Source organism: Pongo abelii, chromosome 4, assembly GCF_028885655.2.
Source record: "Pongo abelii isolate AG06213 chromosome 4, NHGRI_mPonAbe1-v2.0_pri, whole genome shotgun sequence".
Taxonomy (NCBI): Eukaryota; Metazoa; Chordata; class Mammalia; order Primates; family Hominidae; genus Pongo; species Pongo abelii.
Genome location: NC_071989.2, coordinates 69,271,908 through 69,284,926, shown reverse-complemented (window position 1 = coordinate 69,284,926; position 13,019 = coordinate 69,271,908). Strand labels below are relative to the sequence as shown.

General features: G+C 34.4%; 1 protein-coding gene across 3 annotated transcripts in view; it reads left to right on the top strand.

Annotated features, from left to right (window-relative positions):
* PDE4D (phosphodiesterase 4D) overlaps positions 1 to 13,019 on the top strand; it is a 1,542,529-nt gene that overhangs the window by 376,448 nt on the left and 1,153,062 nt on the right. The window lies entirely within an intron of this gene.

Genomic DNA, 13,019 nt, shown 5'->3' with positions numbered 1-13,019 from the left:
CTTTGTACCTGATTGCACAGGCAGTAGTCCCAGGCTAAGAGTACCCCTTATTGCTGCAATGGCCACAGTAGTCTTGGACAGAGGGATCATGCCAGTAGGTCTGCCCAGAATCTCTGGATAGATTTATTGTTGAAGACCATTCCTAGACAAATCTATTCTGTAAAGACTGGAATAAGTATTTACTTCTTTAGATGTGCAGATATTGACACATGTCCTCAAACATCAGATATAATCAGGGAAACATGATGTCACCAAATGGACAGAATAAAGTGCCAGTGATTGACCTTAAAGAGATGGAGATGTGTGAACTTCCTGACAGAGAATTCAAAATAACTGTTTAAGAAAGCTCAGTGAATGTTGAGAAAAGACAGCTAAACAATTTCTTTTAAAAAAGGAGAACATTAATTGACCCACAATGAGAAATAGAAAAATTGAAATAATAATTTTTAAAATTAAACAGAAATCCTAGAGCTAAAATATACAATGAACAAAATGAAAATGAAATAGCATCAACAGCAGACTTGATCAAGCAGAAAAAGAATCTGTAAACTTAAACACAGAGTTATTTGAAAATACACAGTTCAAGTAGAGAAAAGAATGAAAGGAATGAATAAAGCATATGAGATTTATGTGACAGCATCAAAAAAGCAAATGTTTGAGTCATTGGTGTCAAGAAGAAGAAAAAAACAAAGGAGTAGAAAGTTTGTTTAAAGAAATAAAAGCAGAAAACTTTCCAAATCTGGAGAAAGAAATAAGTATTCAGGTCAGGAAGATCAAAGATTTCCAATCAGATCAATTAAAAAAAGACTATTCAATACATATTACAATAAAATTATCAAAAATCAAAGACAGAGGGTCCTGAAAGCAACAAGAGAAAATAAGCATACAACACATAAGGGCATTTTAATATGTCTATCAGCAAACTTCTCAGCAGAAACCTTATAGATCAGGAGGGACTGGGTGATATATTAAAAGTGCTGAAGGAAAAAAAAAATGCCAGCCAAGAATTCTATACACAGAAAAGCCATCTTTTAGAAATAAATACTTTCCCAGAAAATCAAAAGCTGAAGAAGTTTATCATTGCCAGACCTGTATTAAAAGAAATGCTTAATAGAGTTCTTCAAGCTGGAATAAAAGAATGCTAATAATACAAAAACATGTGTTAGTGGTAGTAACACAAAAACATCTATAAATATAAAACTCATTGGTAAAAGTACATAGTCAAATTTAGAATACTCTAACATTGTAATGGTGGTGTTTAAATCACTTATATCTTTAGAAGAAAGGTTAAAAGACTAAATTAGTAAAAATAATAACTACAATAATTTGTTACAGGACATGCAGTATAATAAGATGTAAATTGTGACACCAAAATTCAAAATGTGTTTGAGAGAATGAGGTAAAAGTTTAGAGTTTTTTAATTTTTATTTTGCAATCCATGTTGAGTTGTTATCAGCTTAAAATAACCTGTTAAAAGTATAAAGTGTCTTTTATAAGCCTCATGAAAACTACAATGGAAAAATAACTTGTTAAAATTATAAAGTGTTTTTTTTTTTTTTTTTTTTGGAGGCCAATGCAGGCGGATCACAAGGTCAGGAGATCGAGACCATCCTGGCTAATATGGTGAAACCTCATCTCTACTAAGAATACAAAAAATTAGCCAGGCGTGGTGGCAGGCACCTGTAGTCCCAGCTACTCGGAAGGCTGAGGCAGGAGAATGGCGTGAACCCAGAAGGTGGAGCTTGCAGGGAGCTGAGATCATGCCACTGCACTCCAGCCTGGGCGACAGAGCAAGACTCAGTCTCAAATAAATAAATAAATAAATTTTAAAAAGTGTTTTTTATAAGCCTCATGATAACTACAAAGGAAGACCCTATTATTGGTACACAAAACACAAAATGCAAGGAATCAAAATACACTACTAGAGAAAATCACTTAACCACAAAGAAGGGCAGTAAGAGAGGAATAAAGAAAGACTCTACAAAACAACTAGAAAACAATGAACAAAATAGCAGTAGTAAGTTCTTACCCATAAATAAGCCCTGAATGTAAATGGATTAAATTCTGCAATCAAAAGACAGAAAAATAGATTAAACAAAAAGACCCAATCATATTCTGCCCTCAAGGGACCCACTTCACCTGTAAGTACACACATAGATCGAAAGTTAAATGTTATTATATTATATATAATTATATATAATGTAATTATATATAATTATAAAAACATTTATAATTATATATAATAATGTTATTATATTATACAGATATAAAATTGAGCACACAAATAAATAGAGATATTTCATCTTCATGGATTCAAATAATTAATACTGTTAAAATTTCCATAATACCCCAAATGATCTACAGTTTCAGTGCAACCCCTACCAAAATATTAATGACATCCTGCACAGAAATAAAGAAATTTTAAAATTAATATTAGAATTATAAAAAACCTGAATAGCCAAAGTATCATTGAGCAGAAAGCACAAAGCTGGAGGCATCACACTACCTGACTTCAAAATACTCTACAAAGCTAAATTAGCTTAAGCAGCGTGATATCAGCATAAAAACAAACAGACCAATGGAACAGAATACAGAGCCCAGAAATAAATTCACACATTTGTAGCCAACTGAGTTTTGTCAAAAGTGCCAAGAACACACAGTGGTGAAAGGGCAGTCCATGTTTATTGCAGCACTATTTTTATGATAGCCAAGATATGGAATCACCTCAATCATCCATGCAACAACATGGATGAACCTGGAGAACCTCATGTTAAGTGAAATAAGCCAGGCGCAAAAAGAGAAACACTGTACGACCACACTCACATAGAATCTAAAATCATTGATCTCATAGAAATAAAGAAGAAAATGGTAGAGAGGCTAGACAGGTTGAGGGAGGGGGCTTGGACAAATGGGCAAAGGATACAAAATTTCAGATAGGAGGAATAAATTCAAGAGATTTATTTCTGAGCATGGTGACTACGGTTAATGGCAATATATTGTATTATTGAGAAATGCTAGGAAAGTGGGTATTAAATGCTCTCCCACAAAGTGATAACTATGTAAGTTGATGCATATGTTAATTAGCTAAACTATTCCACAATGTGGAATACTTCAAAACATCATTTTGTATTTGATAAATGCATACTTAATTGACAGAATGTCAATCAAGAAACAAAACAAAATCAGCTCATGTCCTCCTGCAATGATTTAGGAATCCCAGCATAATTAACAGAGCCAAAATTTCCATCACATTTTCCTTGACTGCCAGTTCCATGTTGGCTATATCATTCTGTGAGCATGTTTTCATTTTTTTAACATTTAGTATTTTTACTCAGTAATCAACATATTTACTTATAAGTAGTGACACAGATATTCAGCCGCATGTATTTTATTAAACTGGTATCCTCTTGTTTCTGCACCATTTATTGAAAAGTCCATCTTTTTTTGTGGAAGTATGAGTTTTTGATTGCTTAAATAGAATGGAAGGAGAAAAGGAAAATAATTAACTTTCAGATTTCACTAGGTTTTGGGTTTTTGCAACATAAGGGGTATTCCACTTAGACTTCTGGAAAAATTCCATTTTTAATCCAGGTTTATTTGCTGACCAGTGCCTTTGAATAGTTTTCCTGTTAGTTGTAAATAAAGGATTTCTTTACTCTGCATCCTTGGTTTTCCTCTTTACCTGATATTTAGAATTATTATTGATAATTTAGTAATAATTTTATCATTCATATCCCAATCTATTGCTTGATTTGTCATCATATTGAGAGTTTGAGAAGAATTTATTTTTATTAAATTATTTTCCTTAAAAACAAAGTGTTATAAAAGAGACGGTTAATAGAACAAAATGAAGAATAAATAGCTATTAAGAGGCTAAGCGGTATTAAAGACAGCTCTGTGGCATTTTGAGGTTAACATATTTAAATGATACATTCATTCCTAGAAAAGAATCCCCAACAGATAGATCAGCCTTTACCAGATGGTTTCTGCTAGAATGCTCTCCTCTCCAATATCATCATCTCATTTGTGGTATGCACAGATTTCCAGGAAGTCAATGGGGATGTCCTGGGGCTAGTGGGCCAGGCTTCTTCTTTTCATTTGTATTCAAAGTCAATATTTTCTTTCCAAATCTTGCCCCTTTCTTGTTTAACTCAAGGCTTGGCATGATAGGGGAGGTTGGGAATGGTGAGAAATAGTGCCTCCTTGAACGAAAGTTTGGAGGAAATAAGTTTACAGACTTGGCAGTGCTAGTTAAGGGCACACCCCATAAAGAAGTCTCAATATGGTTAACTAGTTTCCAGAGCAGTGCTGCAACTGAGCCTTGTGCATCCCTGAAGTGATGAGCACAAGTATTATAATCATTGGAAGAGAACATATATGGTATAATTTGGAATCAGCCAGTTATTTGTCAGTCTACCTTTGCTGTCTGTAGGATCAGACCCACATGTGCCTCTGCATTTGGGTAAACGTAAAACTACATTTCCTATTAGAAAGAGGAAAGACTGCTGGAAAAAGCTGCTCTGGAAACCAAGTTGCTCAGAGGAAGTGAATGGTGTGTAGCTAAACCTACCCAGTGAAAAAAATATGTAGAAATGGACTCAATAACGTTCTCAAGAGATGAAAATATAGAGTAATAAATAGGCAAGAAAATAGGGATAGAAATGGAAAAAGTGAAGAGAGAATAACAATGGGAAAGGGAAAGAGGAAACACGCTTATGTGTTATTGTAACTGACCAGAGCAGTTTATGAAACACATAGCTAGCTCAGGAGTTAGCCCAGGCTTTCAATTAAAAAGAGATGCATAAGCCCATATACCTCTTTTTCTTTCCCTCAAAATGACCTTGAGTTTTAGTTTGGTAGGGTTTTGGTACAGCTGTTATTTGATAATAACACATTGTGCTTTTCAATTAACTTAGATTGTTTAAAAAACAGATAACTGAAAACCATCTGTTTGTGGTTCTGTGTAGTTTGTTCTCAGGACAGGGACTAGGAATGAACCATTTTAAATTCTGCTAATGAAACCTCTCATTAATTTAAGGAGTTCTACAAACTAAGTCTGTGGTACCAGGTAAAAGGGGTGCCAAATGTTGGGCTTTCTGGGATAAGGGAAAATTAATTTCTTCCTTTGCCATTTGTGGTTGGGTAGCATCTTTTTTTTTCTTCCTGGCAGCGAGTCTCATAATTTAATATTCATTAACATAATTAGGAATGATTGCTTAAAATACATGTTCTTGAAGTTTATCCCAAGAGACTTTTGATTCAGTATCTCTGGGAAGGGCTCCAGGAATTGCCACAGTTAAACAAGCTCCCCAGGTCATTCTAATGTAGATGATCTGAAGGCCACACTGACTAATGCTGCCTTTTAGAATTGGGAGGTAAGTTTGGATTTTGTAGATCAAATATTACTACCAAGAATAAAAGAAATACACAAAACCTCCAAACAACTCAAATGATGTAACAACAAAGCAAATGGCTCAAAGCAAAGCAAAACCCAACAAAAGGTTTTAAGTAGGTCCTTAGAGATACAATGTAATTTGTCTCAGCTCCGGAGACCTAACGAGGCCAACTCTTAGTTGACATGGAAGAATAGGGACGACATTGCCAAGAAACATGGTTAATTTCCGTTATGGACACCAAACCCTGGGCTCTGGAAAGCATGAACAATCTTACCCACTAAACTAATCTTCCATATATGGGGCATGCTGGATAAATCTATTTTGCTAACATCTCTTTTACAATAATGTACTTAATTTTGTTGGGTATATATTCTAATTTTTGTTTTCTAATTCAAGTTCTAACTTTTAAAAAGGCCCCCACCGCCACTGTTTTCCCTCGAGCTTATTAAAGGGCATAATAACACTTTCCTCTTGTTAAGAGTAAAGATTGGAAGAATTTAGTTATCAGAAAATGGTGGTAGGTTGATGCTTTCGGGGGTGGGTGCAGCAGTCTGATGAATAAGCATCTTTCTTGAAGACCAGGGTTCTTCCACTAAAGATGTATGTGATTTCTAGAAAAATAATTTTACCTCATTGCGTCTCAGTTTTCTCCTCTGTAAAATAGGGATAGTGGAAAGTGAATGATTTCTGTGGTCCTCTCTAATGCTAAATAGAATGAGAATGTACGAAGCCTTTGTTATCTCAGTAAACTTTACCACAATTTATCTATAATGACAACATGTTGTCATTAGAAACAAATTAAAAAGCTTGCAAGTGGCATGAATTCAGGCACTGTAAATGAGTGTAGTGCAGTACTGTGAAGGTGAGGGGAAAATATGCATGTTTCCATCATAGGGCTACAAGTTTGCACAGATCTGAAAAATTACTGTTGGGTTTCTTCAATTAGGGGATCCAGAATATGGCTGTTATTCATACCTCTTGCCATTAGGTGGGGCAGTTGAAGAGTAGGAAGACAGCGTTTTCAAGTGAAATGTTTCGCTTGAGTATGTTGTTTCATACTCAACAACATCTGAAAGTAAGCGGTAAAATAGATTTTCCTTTTATAGAGTCCAAACTCTCAGTGGCCAGATTATTAGTTTCTTTATTAATTCTGGATGGTGAGGAAGAAGGGGAACATGGGTGATAAAGTTAATGTAATGTAATATTGCAGATTGTATTATTAATGTAAATTCCCATTTGGAACTCAAAAGCCAAAATGGATCTGAAGTCAACTTATGCAGTCTACTTTCTCAGAAGAACAATTAAATAGTATGAGGTAGAGACAACAAAATACCAGGTTTATGGAACACTAGAAAGTGGAAAGGAGCCATGAGAATTATTGTGGCCCTTCTCTCAGTGTCTATTGATTTCCTTTAGCATCTGGGGTACTTCACTATTTCCTTCTCCTTCTACTTTCTTTTAGAAAATTCTATGTCAATTAATTTATCTGATATCTTAATGGATAATTCATTAAGAAAATCTTTTGTGCCCAGCACTCATGATGAATTTTGATGGCTAATGTTACCTGGTCTCTGCTTTGAAGTGTTTTTATTGACTTATAGATTTAAGATGTTTTCCTAGAATTAAAAAAATGACATGGAAAAACTTCAAATCAGTCTTTTATAAGGTAGTGACTTTAAATTTTCATTTGTCAATTTCCACATTTAGGACAAAGAGTAAGAGATGTGGAGAGGAAGACAGGAATACTAGGGAAAAGGTGAGAGAAGAAGTATTTCTGGTTACTTCTGTTGTATATTCTTAAAAGTAAGAGTCCATAGAACCATGCTAGTGAAAGTACTGAGGAAACAGCAGATTTGGAAATTTACATTTCATATCAAAGGGATTTTCTGTGAGACAAACCAATGAGATTTGATAGATTAGAAAGGAAGGACTAATAAGGAAAGCAACTGAATAAATACTTGAATGAATAAATGATATGTGTTTCTCACACTCTGGTCCAGTTATTTTTTTTTTCACTTAAAAAAGAAATTTTGTTAGTGTTTTTGTGTGAGATAGTTAAAAGTTCCTGCAATCCACAGAGCTCTATATTTGATTAATTCTGGATTCCCAGCAAGTTTGCATGGCTTTTCAGAGGACTACAAAATAGGGAAAAGACTAAATTCAATATAGAATTGACCCATGAAAATCACGGGAGTTAGTGGTACCATCCCCTGTGCAGCTGCAAATCTGTGTGTAATGTTTGACTTCTCCCAAAAGTTAACTACTAATAGCCTACTGTTGACCAAAGTCAATTAACACATAATTTTTTTGTTTTTGTATTATATATCGTATTCTTACAATAAAGTAAGCTAGAGAAAAGAAAATGTTATTAAGAAAATCATAAGAAAGTGAAAATACATATTTACCATTCATTAAGTGGAAATGGATCATCATAAAGGCCTTCAATCCTCTTCATCTTCATGTTGAGTAGGCTGAGGAGGAGGAAGGAGAGATCAGGTTGGTCTTGCTGTCTCAGGGGTGGCAGAGGCAGAAGAAAATCTGCATATAAGTTGGCCTGTGCAGTTCAAGCCCATGTTGTTTAAGGATCAACTGTAAATCTTTTAACTTTTCAAATGATGCTCATTCACACAAAGAAATTTGGAAGTAAACAGGATTTATATGCAGCTATAATTTTAAATGGCAGCCAACATCATGAACAAATTCTCCTGACATCTCATTCCTTGATTTCTAAGAAGCCAATGCAAGAGGAATGTGAGAATCAAATTTGGGCAGCTTTGCTCAGCTGAATATTATATGGTGATGATTATGTTAATAATTAAAATATTGAAATATTTATTTAGTACAGTCATTCACCATGTAACATTTTGGTCAGTGATGGATGGCATACCATGGTGGTCTCATAAGATTATAATAGAGCGGAAAAATTCCTATTGTCAGCTCTACTGATATCATAGCCATCATAAAGTTGTAGCATAACATATTACTCATATGTTTATGGTGATGCTGGCGCAAATAAACCCACTGCACAGCCAGTGATATAAAAGGATAGGACATACAGTTATGTACAGTACATAATACTTGATGACAAGTATTAATGATAATAAGTGTTACTGATAAGTACTTAATATAATAGATTATGTTCCTGATTTATGTATTTACTATACTATACTTTTTAATCATTGTTTTAGTGTGTACTCCTACTTACAAAAAAAAAAGTTAACTGTAAAACAACTTCAGGAATGAGTTTCTTGAGGAGGTGTTCCAGAAGAAGGCATTGCTATCATAGAAGATGACAGGTCCATGTGTGTTATTGCCCCTGAAGACCTTCCAGTGGGACAAGATGTGGAGGTAGAAGACAGTGATGTTGATAATCCTTATCCTGTGTAGGCCTAGGCTAATGTGTGGGTTTCTGTCTTAGTTTTTAACAAAAAAGTTTAAAAAGTTAATTAAAAAAAGCTAGAAAAAACTTATAGAATAAGGATATAAAGAAAGAAAATATTCTTCTACAGTTGTAAAATATGTTTGTGTTTTAAGCTGAGCATTATTACAAAAAGTCAAAAAGCTTAAAGAAATTAAAACGTTTATAAAATAAACATGTTACAATAAACTAAGGTTATTATTGAAGAAAGAAAATGTAAAAAATAAATTTAGCACAGCTTGGCTTGGCGCGGTGGCTCACGCCTGTAATCCCAGCACTTTGGGAGGCCAAGGCGGGTGGATCACGAGGTCAGGAGATCCAGACCATTCGGGCTAACACGGTGAAACCCCGTCTCTACTAAAAATATATATATAAAAAAATTAGCCAGGCGTGGTGGCGGGGGCCTGTGGTCACAGCTGCTCCGGAGGCTGAGGCAGGAGAATGGCGTGAACCCAGGAGGCGGAGCTTGCAGTGAGCCGAGATCGCGCCACTGCACTCCAGCCTGGGCGACAGAGCGAGACTTTGTCTCAAAAAAATAAATAAAAAATAAATAAATTTAGCATAGCTTAAGTGTACAGTGTTTATAAACTCTACATTAGTGGACAGCAATGTCCCAGGCACACTCACCACTCACTCATTGACTCACCCAGAGCAACTTCCAATCTTGTAGCCTCCATTCACGGTAGGTGTTTTCTACAGGTATATTTTTATCTTTTACCATATTTTTACTGTATCTTTTCTATTTTTTGATATGTTTAGATACACAAATACTTACCATTGTGTTACGCTTGCCTGCAGTATTCGGTACAGTAACATGGCATACAGGTTTATAGCCTAGGAGAAACAGGCTATACAATATAGTCTAGGTGTGTGTGTGTTAGGCTATACCATCTAGGTTTGTGTAGGTATACTCTGTGATGTTGATACAACAACGTAATCACTTATGATGGATATCTTAGAACATATTTTAATTGTTAAGTGACACATGACTGTACTTAATATGTATTAGGTACCAAGTGAAGCATGCAATTAACTCATGCAATCCTCACAATAACCTTATGAATTTAGTACTATCAATTAGCACCATTTTTTTTCCATGGGAAATAGGATATAGGATATTCTATCACAAGCATGCCCTCAATGCTAGAGGAAAGAAAGAAAGAGACGAAGGGGGTGAGAGAGAGAAGGAAGGAAGGAAGGAAGGAAGGGAAAGAAAGGGAAAGGAAAAGAAAAGAAAAGAAAAAAGAAAAGAAAAGAATGGTTCATTTTCTGTTTGTATTTAAATAATATCACATTATTATTTATTGGGAAAAGCCAACTGTATTGGGAGCAGTGATGTAGGTTTGGACCACTATTAGTTGAAATCATTGCACCATCTGAGAAGAAAGACCATGAAATCTAGGAAGTTTAAGAAGTTAGTTTTTGTTAGATCCAAATACTGTAAATGTTGGCTATCTTTTTTGGATCACAATTTAAGAGAACAGATTCCTTTAAATGAATTGGTTGAGGAAATGAACAGAATATTTACAAATATTTCTCCTTAAGTGATATTTCATTAGGGAGAGGTCTTCCTTAATGCCTGTCTAAAATAGCACCCTCCTCATTCTCTAAATCTTAACCTACTTTATTTTCTCTTTGTAGAACTTACCACCTGACACATTTCACAGTAGTTTGTTTGTAGACTATCTTCCCTCTCTAGCTTCAAAAGTACAGGGAATTTCTCTGCTTTGTTCACTGATAATTTTCTTGTACCTAGAACACTACATGGTACATAGTAGATGTTCAATAAATATTTGAATGAATGAATGTATAAGTAAAATAAGAAAATTCATGTGGCCAATAGGTAATTTAAAATATTCTGCTTTGCTAAAAACCAAAGGAAGTAAAAATACGTAAAAGCAATTAGTATTTTCATCTACCAACAATGATTTAAACATATTCAAAAAGATATATACCCAATGGTCATGAAGGTGAAGCAAAACAAACATTCTTACAAAATTGAAAAACACTTTGCTGGAAAGTACTTTGTGAATATGGTGTCTTTAAAAATGTTTCTATACTATATTTTAATTATATTAATGTATTCAGGAAATCAATCCATAATTAAAAAATAGCTTTTGCTGCACAAAAGTCTTTGCTTCAACAGTATTTATTGTAGTGAAAGAAGTTCAAAAAATTCTAAATTCCAAAGGTAGGGACACAGTTAAATGAATTATGACAACTCTCTTTCACGGTATATTATATAAACATCATTAGTTAGGTTTACTAAGAGCTTTTTTAACATGAAAAAAATGCCAATGAAATAAATTTAAGTTAATTTGAAAAACAGCATAAACATTGGAATAAATGACATGTTAAAAGCATACACAGAAAAAATGGTAGAAATTGTGCCAAAATATTAACAGAAATTAGGGCAGGTAAGATTGTGGGTGATTTTGTTTTATTGTTCTCTATACTTTTATTTTTCAAGTGTTCCAGAATGAAATTTTATATTGAAAAAAAGTTTTAAATATTTTAACTGATTTTGTATTATACTAGTGATAATCCAGAAGTGATTATGTTTTATACAATAGACTATGGCTTTATATGAAGAAATGAATATAGTCTAGTATTGTTTTTATTATCTAGGAATATACATGTAACTGAAGAATTTATGAGTAAAGTTTAATATAAGCAAATAACTAGGACTTCTGGAGGAAAGCTCACTCCAGGGGAAGCTCTCAAAGATGTTTTCAATCTTGGATTCCAGTAAAAAAAAGATATGAGTTACTTGGATTTAATAACCAGATATATATTCTCCTCCTTTAGGACTAGTGAAAAATGGGCACTGAGTGAGCTTGGGCACAGACTAATAAAGGATATTCAAACATGATAAACAAACTGAGTAGCGAGGCCCGAGCTACCTGGGCTTGGAAGGCGGCAGGGCCCCCAGAAAGTGGTAGTAGCAACAATTACTGTAGTTTTATCCTGTGGCTAGCCCAGGTTCCAGACAGAAAGTTCTTCCTGGCCTCTTACCCTAGTAACTCTGAGGACTGTACCCTTGATTCTTGGATTGTTGGACACATTTCCACTTCTGGCTTTGCCCCTGCAACCCTGGTACCTAAATTGAGCAGCTTGAGCACACAAGTTCCTCGTTCTTTCATTATGTATGTCCTTGTTAAGAGACTGTGAAACATCCAGAATACTGGGGCAGCAAGCCAAAGCACAGCCTCTAATAACAAGGCTTTCCATTAATTTGATTCATTTAATGAAAAGCTATGTGAACTATTGTAATAGATTCAAGAACACACCTTAATTCTTGGGCTGGTTTTTAGACCTTTAGAAGTCGAAGGCCTCTGAAATTATATGAGCCTGGGTGTTGAGATAGAGGAAATATGAAAATTTATTCTACCTGAACCTCTGCAGATATAAACTAGCATCATATAATTTATTTATTTATTTATTAAGTCAAGGCTTATAAGTCATTTCCACAAAGCCTAGCACACAGTGTCTAGCATATATAGTAGATGCTTGATAAATATCTGTCAAGTGAATTTCAAATACTTAAATTTTGTTGTTAATACATTCATGTAATGGAGCCATATCATCTCATATGAATGATTGAAGAATACAAAAACTCCAGACTTGAATGCAGAATATATAAAGAACTAGTACAAATCAATAAGAATGAGACACACATCCCATTAGGAAAATGAGCAAAAGATGTAAACAGGCCCTTCACCAAAGAAGAAATCCAAATGGTCAATAAGCATATAAAAAGGGGCTCAATCTAATCATTGAGGAAAACCAAACCCATAATTCAATACTAGTACACACCACAAGAATTGCTGCAATAAAAAAAGATAGACAATGCCTAGTGTTGGCAAGAATGTGGAGCAACCAGAACCCTCAATCACTTCCTGTGATAGTGTGTATTGGTAATTGGCTTGAAAAACTCTTTGGCAGTATCTACTAAAGCTGAACAAATGCATAACCTATGACCCAGTAATTCTAGTCCTAGATGTATCTCAAACAGAATTGCATGCAACTTTTCATAAAGACTATACAAGAGTGTTTCATGATAACACCAGTATTAACAGACAAAAGCTGGAAAGTACCCAATGCCCATCAAAGAAAGAACCAACTAATAAATTGTAATATATTCACAAGAACCTAAGAATACAACTCTAATACTAATCAGCCATGAGAATGAATGGATAGTATGT